The following is a 13982-nucleotide window of genomic DNA, read 5'->3' on the forward strand; positions in this document are numbered from 1 at the left end:
GAGTATGGGGTTTCTTTTGGGTGATGGAAATATTCTGGAATTAGATAGTGGTGATCATTGCACAACATTGTGAATATATTAAAAGCCACTGAATTGTAGACTAAGACCTAACTCCTAAGTAATTTTCAGATCTCTTTTTTTTCTTTGTCCCTACTACCAATAACCTTACTCAAACTCTCATCCCTTGCCTATACTACCGTGACCAACTCTTAGTTTCTCTCCCTGTCTTCAGACTCATCCCACCTTCATCATCTTTCCAGGGTGCTTCCAATTATGTCTTCAACTTTTTATTGTGAAATATAATATACATACAAAAGTTGTGTAAAATATACAGTTCTATAAAGGAAACACCCATGTAACTATCACCCAGGTGAAAAAATTGCCATTACCCCAGAAACCCCTGTATGTCCCTTCCCAATCATATTCTTCTTTTATGTATACATATATATATATATATATATTTTTTTTTTTTTTTAATCAGAATATTTATTGCATGACTAATCCTTGAAATTCTTAAGATGGATTGGATGCTGCAACAGCTACTCTCTTGGGTTTGGGTTTTTTTCCTTTACAGAATCCAAATCTGCAGTATACAATTTTTAGGTGCCTCATTCAACCAGTCCTTGTGGTATATCATCTTTTAGTCTCGGCACTCCGGTTATACTTTCTTTCTCTTGTGCTTGGCAGGGTAGCCACATTTACTACAGGTCAACTTCTGAAGGTAGTAGGCCTTTAGCACCACAGTGGCAGCACAACATGTGTGTCTTACTGTGATTCTTTCCAAATGTCACCTTGCTTCTGCAGCAAGACCAAAGAACCAATCGTATCCTTCTTACTCCACCCTTGTGCTCCCTTCCAGGTACAGTCATATGTCACTTAACGACGTGGATACATTCTGGGAGATGCAATATTAGGCGATTTTGTCACTGTGCAAACATAACAGAGTGTACTTACATAAACCTAGAAGGTATAGCCTTCTACACACCAGTAATCTTATGGGGCTGTATATGTGTTTCATCGTTGACCAAAACATCATTATGCAATGCATGACTGTATTGTGACTTTTGTAGTAATAACATCCATGCTTTTGTTTATAGTTTTACCATAAGTATATGCATCCTTAAGCAATGTTGTTAGTTTTATCAATTTTTGAACTTTATATAAATGAAATCACATTTTCAGTCTTGCTTCCTTTTCCCAACTTTCTTTGTGAGATTTACTCATGTTATTGTGTATAACTGGGTTATATTTTCTTAAAACCTAGATCTGATCCTGTTTCTTCCAGTCACATTGTTGTTAAGTCCAAACTCCTTGATGTAGCAGCACTGAAGGTCTTCCATGATCTTATCTTAACCTGCTTCTCCAGCCTCATTTGCTATGACCTCTCCTCCCACATTCTTTCCTATAATCACATCAAAGAACTTGCCATCTCTGGAAGATGCCAGTTATTCCTATGACTCTGTGTGCTTAAAATCTATAATCTCTTCTACTTTTTAATGCTTTTTCATTTGGCATGTTCTTTGACTCCTTTCTCAAGGTAGAATAGATTAGTCTCTTTTCTGTGTTCCATATTCTTTATCCCTTCTTTCCCCTTTTTAATACTTATAATATGTCTTGTATTTAGATAACAGATAAGTTATTGAGCATGTATAGTGAACCAGGTGCTGAGATTGGATTGGTACTAAGTAGATGCTTAATAAATGTTACTTTCTTCCCCACTTTGCATAGTAGAAGTTCAGTCCCGTAGCTGAATTCTTTGGGGGTGACACCATTCCACCTTTGAATCATTAGTATAAGGAATTGTAAACTATTTTATTTAATCTGGAGCATCTTTCTGAAACCTTTCCTGATGGTCACATTCCTGTATGATGTGAACAATCTGTCAGGTATTTGGAATTTCCAGGGGGCTTTTGTACCTGAAGAGGAATACCCTCATCTGTTTATACTGTGTTTAATGCTTAATTTCAAAACTTTGAAGATTAATTTTTATTGTTCATTTAAACATAGTTAGAAATTTGTTTAAATTCTCTTCAACAATGTAATTGCAGTTACAAGTTTAGTTTAGCTGATTCTCTGGAATACTTCAAAAACCTTAAACAGCATATAAGACGTATACAAATACAGTGATTAGAAGTCGTATTTGTATACTTGTGCTTAATCATTGTCAGCATCTTCATTATTTCTTGTTTGTATGCTCTCCTATGGTACTATTATACTTATTTTGATATCTTCCGAAAATTTGTTATATAATTTTGACTTTCCCAGGGAAATACCTAGGAAAAACCTTACAGAATGAAAAGTAGAAGGAACACCTTCTCAAGTTGGCAACATCATGGGATCTAGATTACAAACTAATTGATCCTTGGTTGGGGCGCGTGGCTTGATTGCTTTCTCAAGGTCATTCCGATTCCTGCCACCAGTTATGACACTGAGCTTCCTTTTTCTAGATAAACTTCGGTTGTTGCATTAATATGACTTTTAGTTCATGCCTTTCACATAGGTTTTACTTTTCCATAATCTAGTTTTTTACCTTGATGTAAAGAATTTTTGTACCCTCTTACTTGGCCAGAGTTATAAAACACTGTCCACTCATTAATGATATGGTGACCTGAATGTTAGTGTTATTCAGAACTTTCTTATGCGTCAATAATATCACATTATAATTAGTGATGCATGTAGGACAGTGGTCCTCAAAGTGTGGCTCCAGAACCAGCAGCATTAGCATCTTCAGGAAACTTTTTAGAAAATGCATATTCTCAGACCCCTTTCCCCAGGCCTTCTAAATCAGAAATTCTAGGGATGAGGCCCAGAAATCAGCATTTTAACAATGCTCTAGGTAATTCCGGTGCATGCTAAAGGTTGAAAACTACTTCTAGATGATGAGGGAATAGTTCATGAAGTTAGCTCTCCTCTGCAAGCTGAAGTATTATCTTGGAACATTCCATTGAACCTTCATTCTATTTGGTCAATGTACATGACCACCAGCGTTTTTTAACTGTTGGAGCACCCTTTTTGTTGGCTATTATGTATGATCACTACTTTTTCTTATACTTACTTACTCATAGTTCCCTGTGTCAATTCTGTCTCTGCTTATACAGAAACAGGTATACATCTATACTTTATATTGTCTATATTGCCTAAAAGAAGGAAAAAAATGTCCAGTGTATTGACTCCCCTTCTTATCAAAAATCAGTACAAATACCAAACAAATCTTATTTGTGTTAGTCATGGTTCTCCAGAAAAAGAGAATCAATAGGATATATAGATACAAATATATGAGGGGATTTATTATGGTAATTGGCTCCCACAGTTTTGGAGGCTGAGAAGTCCCACAATAAGCCATCTGGAAGCTGGAGAAGCAGGGAAGCTAGTGGTGTGGTTCAGTCCAAGACCAAAGGCCTGAGAACCAAGAGAACTGCCCAAGAACCTGGAGTTTTGATGTCTGAGGGTAGAGAAAGATGAGTGTCCCAGTTCCAGAAGAATGAACAAATTAGACTTTCCTCTGCCTTTCTGTTCTTTCTGGGCTGTCAACAGATTGAATGGTGCCAACCCACATTGGGTGAGGGCAGATCTTCCTTGCTCGGTCCACTTATTCAAATGCCAATCTCTTCTGGAAACACCGTCACAGACATACACAGAAATAATGTTTTACTAGCTATCTGAGTATCCCTTAACCCAGGCAGGTTGACACCTAAAAGTAACTATCTCACTATTATGTCATCTTTCTTCTATATTAAAACAAGGCTTTCATACATTCTATTCCTTTGAATATCATGAACTCATATCTTCCCAGGTCAAATTACATATAAACTTAAAAGGTTACAATTTGGACAATGGAAGCCCCTTTAAATCGAGTTCTTTTGACTTTTAGCAGTCCAAAACATTTTTTTCTGTGACATATTTTTAAAGCACCCTTGCTGTTATTATTGGACAAACAGCATGTTTGGGCCTATATTCATTTTTTTTTTTTTTAACTCTACGGCATGGAATCCCTCCTTTCTGATTCCTTTTTTTTTTTTTTTTTGTCTTTTTCGTGACCAGCACTCAGCCAGTGAGCGAACTGGCCGTTCCTATATGGGATCCGAACCCGCGGCGGGAGAGTCGCCGCGCTCCCAGCACAGCACTCTACCAATTGCGCCACGGGCTCGGCCCATGATTCCTTTGGTAGAGAATAACACAAAGGACCCACATGCAGGACTACAGGTGCACATGTGAAGAGTAATGTTCAGCAGTGCCACTGCTGCCATGGGCCACTCTTAGTGACTAAAGTAGGAAAGTTAATTTTTTCAAGGTTAGGAGTTCGTGTATGGGTGCTGTATCTAACTTTTCTTAGAATGTATGGTTTTATTAACCACTAAGACTCTGTCCTGCATAGATATCAGGAAATCTTTTTAATTACCTTTTATACTCTCTTGCACTGAATTATGCCCAAATATAGGGGTAGTAAAAGGCACATGTTCAAAACAATTAGAAGATAAAGTTTATATTTGTACATAACACTTTTTAAAAAACATACGTATCTTACCTTATTTTTTCCTGTCTATAACTATGTGATGTGGGGTGAAATTTCCATTTTATAGATGAGGAAACTAAAACTCACAGAGGGTAAGTGACTGATTAGGGTCACACAGCTAGTAAGAGAAGGCTGGAATCTTCAGATTTTAAATCCCGTTTATTTTCCGCTGTACCGTGCATCTTTTTTGTCTCTGCCTTTGACGCTACATTGATAGTTTTAGAAATTATATAGGTTTGGACTTGGTTGGGGTTGATTTAGTCACATCAATAAATCAGGTTATATTCTGGTTTATTGAAAATTCATTTCAGTTTGGAGTACATTACAGTAGAGTTGAAGGTTCTAACAAAAACAAAGTGCCAAATTTCTAGATATAGGACAGGCATTGTAAGTGAGTATAGGTATTTTAATTTAGGAGTGTGCATTCAAGATGTTAAACTGCTGGACCAAAAACAAAAAAACAAAAAACAAGCTGCTGGACTTGATTCTGTATTTTTGAATGCTACAGTGTAACTTTTTTTTTTTCTTGGAGAAGGATTAAAGTCAGAAATGGTTTGTTGCAATCATAGAGTTTTATTTAGAATTTCACCAGAGTTGAGCCTGAGATATTACTTGCCTTTTCCTTTAGGAAGCCATAGTTCCTCACTTGAAATCTGTAAACTTTTGCTCTGCAGTCTTGAAAGAAACCAAAACCTTGGGAGTGTGTCCAGGGCCCCGGAGGGCTCTGTGTCTCAGAGTCAGGGTGACTGGCCCACAGACTACAGCCTCCCCAAGAGTTAATGGAATGAAAAATTTTTAGTAACTTGGCACATTCTCACTGATTGAAAAGGCTGGTAGGCAACAACGAGCTTGGTTAACAGACTTCAGGAAAACCTGTCTTCTGCCATCTCTCCAGAGACCCAGATTGTGATGTGATTTCAACTCTTTAGATTTCTGCATTTGAATCTGAGTCTTTACTGAAATAGAGTACACCAAAAATGGGTTACCCCATCTTTACAGTTCCTACAGACATTAAAAGGATAATAGAAGATTAGTAGTTGCCAGAGGCTGGGAAAAGGGAAGGATGGGGAGTGACTACTAATGGGTATAGGATTGCTTTCTGGGGTGATGAAAATGTTCTGGAATTAGGTGATTGTGATAGTTGCATAACCTTGTGAATATACAAAAAGCCACTGAAGTGTGCACTTTAAAGGGGTGAATTTTATGGTATATAAATTATATCTCTTTTTTAAAATAAAAGGATAATAGAATATTATGAACAACCTTACCTGAATAAATATGATAATATATGAAATGGACAAATTCTGTGGAAGACTAATATTATCAAAACTGACACAAGAAGAAAGTAAAAATCTGAATAGTCCAACACCTATCAAACAAATTTAATTTGTGTGTGTGTGTGTGTGTGTGTGTGTGTGTGTGGTGTGTGGTGTGTGTGTGTGTGTGTGTGTTTTTTTCTCGTGACCGGTACTCAGTGAGTGCACCGGCCATTCCCATATAGGATCCGAGCCCGTGGTGCACTCGGGAGAGTGCGGCGCTGGGAGCGCGGTGACGCTCCTGCCACGGGTTCGGATAATTCTAGTTTTAAAACTCCCACAAAACTCCTGACTTGGGTGATTTATCTGATGAATTCTATCAAACATTTAAGGAAGAAATAATCCTCAAATTGACCTCTAGATTCATTGCAATCCCAATCAAAATCCTAGCACTTTTATTTGGTAAATATTGAGAAGCCGATTTTAAACATTTATATGGAAATGTGAAGGACCTAGAATAACCAAGACAACTTTGAAAAAGAACAAAGTTGGAGGACTCACACTACCTGATTTCAAGACTTAACCATAAAACCACAGTAATTGAGATAGTGTAGTATTGACATAAGTAGATACTGAATAGAGAAAGACATCAGCTGAACATAATAGGAAGTCCAGAGATGGACCTTCATTACAAGGGTACTTCAAAAAGGTCATGGAAAAGTAGAATTGAAAGATAATTCGAATCTTTCCATGAACTTTTTGAAGTACCCTCACATTTGGTCAATTGACTTTTAATAATAATGCAAAAGTAATTTGATAAGGAAAGGATATTTCTTTTCAACAAATGCTGCTAGAACAGCTGGATATCCATATGGAAAAAAAAAATGAACCATGATCCATACCTCACACTCTATACAAACATGGATCATAGACAAACATAAAAGGTAAATTTATAAAACATCTAGCAGAAAACAAATCAAAAAATCTTTTTGACCTGGGATAGGCAAAGATTTAGATAGATAAGATACCAAAAAAAAAATCTGAACTATTTAAAAATTTGACAAATTGGACTTCATCAAAATGAAAAGCGTTTTTTCTTTAAAAGATACTATTAGGAAAATGAATATCTAATTATTTTTGCTGATTAAAAATAAGAATTTGAATTAAAAAAAATGAAAAGGCAAACCACAGACTGGAAGATATCCTTCCCCTCTCCCCCAGGTAAAATTATTTAGAAATAATATATATGTATATACATATATATATATATGAATTATATATATAATATGTATATAAAATCTGACAATGGAATATATCTAGATTATATAAAGGGCTCTTATAACTCAGTAATAAGACAAAAAATTTCAATTGAAAAATGCACAAAAGATTTGATTGGACACATAACAGAAGAAAATAAATGACTGCTAATCACATGGAAAGTTGCTCAACATCATTAGTCATCAGAGAAAAACAAATTAAAACCACAATGAGATATCACTTGCACACTCCCTAGAATGACTGTAATGACCAAATCTTATGAAGGAATTGGAATTCTTATACATTGCTGATGGGAATGCAAAAATAGTACAACCACTTTGGAAAACAGTGTGGCTGTATCTTAAAAAAAAACTAAACATACACTCACCAGCCATTCCACTCCTAGATATTTAGCCAAGAGAAATGAAAACTTATGTTCACAGAAAGACTTGTACAAGAATGTTCATAGATACTTTATTCATAATAGCTCTAAGCTGGAAACAACCTAGTTTTTCCTCTTTAGGTGAACAGATAAAGAAATAATGATATCTCCATAAAATACTGTACTACTCAGCAATTTTAAAGCTACTGATACATACAACGATATGTATAAGCCATAAAAACTTCATGTTGTACAAAAAAACCCAGGCACAAAAGAATATGTGCTGTATGATTCTATTTTTGTGATACTCTAGAAAAGACAAATCTAATATATTGTGATAGAAAGCAGATCAGTGGTTGCCTGGGGCCAGAGTGGGGAATGAGTTAGATAATCCTGGAAAGGGAACAAAGGAACTCTGGGGTAATGGAAATGTTCTGTTTTGATTGTGGTGGTGGTTAGATGGTATATACATTTGTCAAAATTCATTAGTGTGTACTATTAAGATGGATGAATTTTGTTATATATAAATTATACCTCTATAAGTTAACTTTTTTTAAATAAGGAAATCAAAAAAAGGAGGGATCGGTCCAAGGATCTTTCTTCTTTTAATGCTGTGTACTGACTTCCCCTTATAGAAAAGGCTTTGGTTTAATTTGTAGCTCAGAGAGAGGCCATGGAATAGACTCTGTATGGGAATGTTTTTCAGCTATATATGTACTCCAGGCAGCTGGATTGATGTAAATTGGGGCTCCTAGTAATAAGACCATTTATTTCATCATCTGAGCTAATCTTTGGAATTAGGTTCAGTTTCTCCTGCCATCCTTTGAATGACTTCCCTGCATTTTTACTTGAGTGGTATGACCAGGGAAGAGAAGCCAGACTCCTGAAGGGTCCCATGCCCAGTTCACTTTGTATCTTGGAAGCAGCTTTTCATATTTTCTCATGATCAACAAGTTCCACCATGTACTAGACTCCAGGTGAGTAGTAAAAAGCTCTCCAGAAACCACTGGATTTTGTGCTCATGTATATCCATGGTCTGGGTACCTTTGGGAGAATCAGTCTAGTACAGTCCAGAAGTCCTACCTGACATTTTCAACCCTCTGTCGCTTCCTGTGGTCCTAAAATTTCAGTACTGAAGTAAAGGTAGAGAACAATAAAGTCAGCACCATGCTCTCCCTCCCAAGCAAGCTAACCAGCTATCCCTATATAGGGATCTGAACCCGTGGCCTTGGTGTTATCAGCACCACACTCTCCCAAGTGAGCCATGGGCTGGCCCTGAGAACAACAAAGTCAACACTTGCACATTTTAGATGAGGAAACATGTTCCAGGGTGGGTGAGTGCTTTTCCCCCTAGTTTCACATTCCTGAGACAGAAGTGGAAGTACAACCCAAACATATAAACTCCTGATCCACTTATTCCTTCAATTAACCTAAGTCAAGACTACATCCTATAAACCATTGTTAATTTAGTGCATTGTTTCTCAAAATGGGGTCCTTGGACGTTCTGTAGTAGAGTCATTTGAGGTTTATACCCCTGGACTCCACTCCAGACCTACTGAGTCTGAGTCTCTATTGAGACTGGGAACCTGGGAACCTGCATTTTGAACAAGTATCTAAGTGATTCTGATGTACATTAAAGTTTGAACACTACTGTTGAAGACAGCAGTGAGCTAACGAAGTATTTAGAGCAAGGAAGTAACTCACTCAGATGTGTACTTAAGAAAATATGGAACTAGGTCTTGAGGGGGCAGGCAGTGAGGCAGCACATGAGAAAAGCCTCTGTCCTCTAGGAAAAGAAACAGTTTAATTGTTCCTTTCATGGACATCGTGAGTTTGTCTACCCCTCCCCCAACTTTGCCCTGGTTTTTCCTAGTAACCTTTGCTTAATTCAGTGCTTCAAATATAACTTAGATCAGAGCATTCAAGGACATGAAAGTGAGGTCCCTCAATGATGACCTTTGTTTCTCCAAAATGCAAAGGAGTAGCAGCAGCTCATTTGTTGCTTTGTCACTGGTCAGTGGGAGAGGTAATTCCACTAATGGATTCCAAGTCCTCCTGCAGAAAGGTGGGCCTGGTCTTTGGGGAATCAATCTATAGAATTCTGTCAGTGTAATTACTGATACAAGGCTCTTTGGTTTCCCAGATGTGACCCTCTCCCCTGCACACATCAAATTCATCTTGTACCTTTGATGTGGTAGATAGAGGCAAAGAATTGATAGAATGCACTGAAATAGTCTTGTCCAAGAGATGTGGCTATGATTCTCTTCCCCATCATAATATGTTGTAACATAGCCACCTACCTGCTTAAGCTGGAAATCTTGGGAGTCTTTCTTTCTTCTTTCTTCTCCTATGTCCTCCATATTCAGTCCATCACCAGGGTTAGTCATTTCAGCCTCTGAACTGTATCTTGATTGTGTATGACCTTTGCCACTGTTCTAATCCAAATCGCCATTATTTCTTGAGCAGTAGTCTATCTGGGCTCCCTTCTCATACTCTTTCCCCACTTCACTCTATGCTATAGGCCAGCATGGTCTTTTAGAGTTTTAAATATGAAAAAACTTAAGACCATTCAGTGGCCTCATATTCTTTCTATTTAAAAATACAGAAGTAAATGGATTAAAATGTGATAGTTCCCTTGTATCCTTTCTCTTATACACTCATACCCCTCAACAGGGAACCATTGGTAACAGTTTGGAATGCTTTTCTAAGCATTTGTAAAACATGTGTGTGACCCTATATAAATACATAAATGGTTGTGTTCATATTTATGTTCACATGAACATATAGGATATTTATTATAAATAATATCATACTACATTGTTCTCATACTTGTTTCTTCAATTGCTATGTCAGTTTATTAATTATGCCCCTATTGAGGGATCTTGTTCTATTTAAGATAAAATCTAAACTTCATAAAATGGTCTGTAAGGCCCCTCACAATCTGTCCCTGTCTTTCTCTCCTGCCACTTTCCCCTTTGCTCACTATACTCTAGCCATGACTTCCTGTCAGGTCTTCCCAAGAGCCAAGCTCTCTTTCTCCTTGGGACCTTTGCACATGCTCTTCCCTCTGCCCAGGCTGCTTTCCAGGGTACATGACAGTAGTTCCCACATGGTGGGCTACTGTGTCCTTGGTCCTTCAAAACACACACACACGCAAACTTTCACACCAGTCTTTGCTTATGGACTGAATAATGTTTTCCATGAATTTCAACTCCCCCCCCCAAATATGTGAATATTATGATTAATAAAATAATCAAGTTAATTAATTCATAGTAGTTTTTCTTTTGTTAGTTCACAAATAACAAAAAATATGTTATTGTTCTGCGGAAGAATTTTCAAATTTTTTATTTCATAATAATATTTGATATTGAGAGCAATTGGCCTACAGAAAAAAAGTAAAACCCAACATGTGAGGCCCTTCTTAAAATAGCCACAAACCACCTTTCCAGCCTTACCTTCAGTGACTTCCTTTCCACACTGTTTTCCACCCTCCCACCATTGGCTTCACCAAACTTAGCTTTATTATTTGAGCACACCAAACTTTCAGTCCTCATAATCACATATTCCAGATTCTGTATTCATGAATTCGCCTACTCACTAAAATATATTTGTAACCCCAAAATCAATACTCATTATATGCTACAATCTGAATATTTGTGTCCCTCCAAAATTCATGTGTTGAAATCTAATCCCCAGTGTGTTTGTATTAAGAGGTATGGGGCCTTTGGGAGGTGATTAGGTAGGTCATGAAGGCAGAGCCTTCGTGAGTGGGATTAGTGCCCTTATAAAAGAGGCTTGAGGGAGCCTGTTTGCCCCTTCCACCATGGGAAGATACAGCAACAAGGTACAACTGTGAAGCTGAGAGCTAGCTCTCACCATACACCAAACCTGCTGGCGCCTTAATCTTGAACTTCCCAGCCTCCAGAACTGTGAGCAATAAATTCCTGTTTGTAAATTACCCAGTCTAAGGTATTTTGTTATAGCAGTCCAAAGGGACTAAGACAACATGCTTTTGTGGTCAATCACAGACACACACGTGCAGAGCAGTGAAAAACTCAAGTCACCTGACATGCACGTTCCCAGCTGAGGGAAAACAAGCAATGCTGTGCTGTCTTATTTCAGCTTTCATACTGTAAACAAGTGTCTTTTTCATGGTATATCAGGTGTCATGTTTTTGCATTTTTGTGCTTTTTGTTAGTGATTTTGCTGTTTAAAGTGACACCCAAGCATAGTGCTGAATTACTGTCTAGTGTTTCTAAGCACAAGAAAGTTGTTATGTGCCTTATGGAGAAAATATGTGTGTTAGGTAAGCTTTGTTCAGGCATGAATTATAGTGCTGCTAGCCATAAACACAAAAGATTACCTGGAAAAGCTCACGTCCTTTATGTGATGCTGACTCCAACAGTTAGAGTTGAGTGTTAATGAATAAACAGTATATATTAAAAAGGTGTCTTTACAGAGAAACACACATAAAACAAGGTTATGTATTGAACAGTTGACAGATATGTGATCATAGACTCTCTGGAACCTAGCCCTATGGTTCCTGTAGAAGAATAATGCAGTATTCACTAATTCAGTGTTTGTGCCTACTTCATAGACCGTAACTACGGGGAATACCACAAGCCAATTTTACTCATATTATTTTCTTTGCCTGAAGAGTTCCTCCAGCATTTTTTCTTCACCCAGCAAAATTCTGTATGTCCTTCAAGACCCAATCCAAATGTCACCTGTGCTGTAAATCTTTCCCTGGCTTCTCCCAAGCAGAGTAGTTCTCTACTCTGAGCACCCACAAACCTCTGTTTATACCACTATTAGAGCACTGACCTGACCATACTGAGTTACCTGTGGAGTGTACCTGTCTGTCCTTTCCATAGATCATGAGATCCTGAAGGACTTGGCACTAGTAGGTTTGATACGTGTTGATTGAATGATTAGAAGGAGGAAGGGAGAAACGGGAGAGTTTGTGAAGGTGGCAGTAAATACTAATGGAAAAGAAATTGAAAATGAAGGAAACAGAAAGTGCATTGAACAATGAATATGACCAGGTCACATGGAAATGACCCCTGAGTTACTCATGTGACAGCAAACTGGTTCTGGGTCTCAGTATAGGACACATGCTTAAAGCCTGTGTTGCTTAGTGACGTAAGTTTCCTTACATGAAAAAAGAGTGAGTTTATTGAGTCACCTAAGCAAAAAATCCAAGGAAGAAAAGCTGTCTTCAGGATCAACTTGATTTAAGACTCACATTTCATCAGGATCCATCTTTCAACTCTGCCCTCTCTGGGTTGGTTGTTCTTAGGCTCCAAATAGTGGTCCGTGCTATGTCCGGCTCATAACATCACAGCCCTCTGTCACAACGGTCCTGGAGTTGAATCTTAATGACTGTTTGAGCTGGCTTGGATCATGTGCCCGTCACTGAACCAATCACCATGGCCTATAGGAGGAAATGTATTAGTTGGCTTAATCTAGGCTCCAGTGATCAATCCTCTCAAGCCTGTCATTGGAGTTAGCTTCACATAAAGGACATGAGCTTTTCCAGGTGATCTTTTGTGTGTATGGTGTCTGCGTACCATCTTACCGAGGACAGACATGGTGCTACATTAGCAAGTCACCCGAGAGGTTTGTTTGCTTGTTTTTACCAAAAGAGAATCAAATAGACATTCTCTCATTTTGTTCTTTCATTAAAACTTTCATTGAAGAATTATATAGTGCATAGCAAGTCCCAATTACTGTGCTAAGTGCTAGAGATACAAAAGCCTCTGACATTGGAACATAACAGTTTTGTGGTAAGATTAAGTTCTTTCTGTGCCCTAGGAACAAAAAAGATTAATTTGGGGTTAGGAACTTTATTACTCAGATGAATGATTCAGGAGCAAATAATTCTGATGTTCTCTCCTAGAAGGGTTGCATTTGAGGAGTGGAAATAACTTTGGACTAGGAGCTGAGACCTAGATTCTAGTCCCACCATTACCAGCTGCCATCATCAATGAGCTGTAAACTTGAGTACCTTTCATAAAATCTATAACCGTTATTTCTCAAAAAGTTTAGTCAGCAGTTCATCTGCATTAGCTTCACCTCAAGTTCTTTCTGGGCCCAAGCTGTGGCCCATGGACAAGAGAAGACCTGGGACTATGATCTTTGCAAGTTGTTTAATCTGCATGAATCTCATTTTCCTCATCTGTAAAAGGGATCATATTTACCTTGCAGTATTGGTTTGAGGACCAAATGTAATGCATAGAAAGTACATGGTATGTAGTGAGAGCTCAGCATGCCCTTTCTTTTATTTCCTCAGAGAGTATAAAGTCCTGACGGTCCAGAGTATTTGAAGAATTCTAAAGGAAGGATAGCAAAAAGCCCTTCCTCACTCAGGAAGTGGTCCTCCAGAAATGTGTAATGTTAACATGACCCCACTGGACATTTCTAATGTTTCCTTTTAACTATTATGGGACGTAAAACCTGCCTACTGCTCTTTGTGCTGAAATATAATAGGATATAATTGTACATGTACTCAGAAGTCAGATCAAATTCTTCTGTCTTTGTGATTGTTTGAGCTGGAACTCAAACCACATCACCA

At 37.8% G+C, this 13982-nt stretch overlaps 1 protein-coding gene and 1 pseudogene across 2 annotated transcripts in view; one reads left to right on the plus strand and one right to left on the minus strand.

The window, feature by feature from the left end:
• Positions 1-13982, plus strand: part of GAB2 (GRB2 associated binding protein 2) — a 168708-nt gene that overhangs the window by 85910 nt on the left and 68816 nt on the right. The window lies entirely within an intron of this gene.
• Positions 514-869, minus strand: LOC134374999 (large ribosomal subunit protein eL37-like; annotated as a pseudogene).

Source organism: Cynocephalus volans, chromosome 4, assembly GCF_027409185.1.
Source record: "Cynocephalus volans isolate mCynVol1 chromosome 4, mCynVol1.pri, whole genome shotgun sequence".
NCBI lineage: Eukaryota > Metazoa > Chordata > Mammalia > Dermoptera > Cynocephalidae > Cynocephalus > Cynocephalus volans.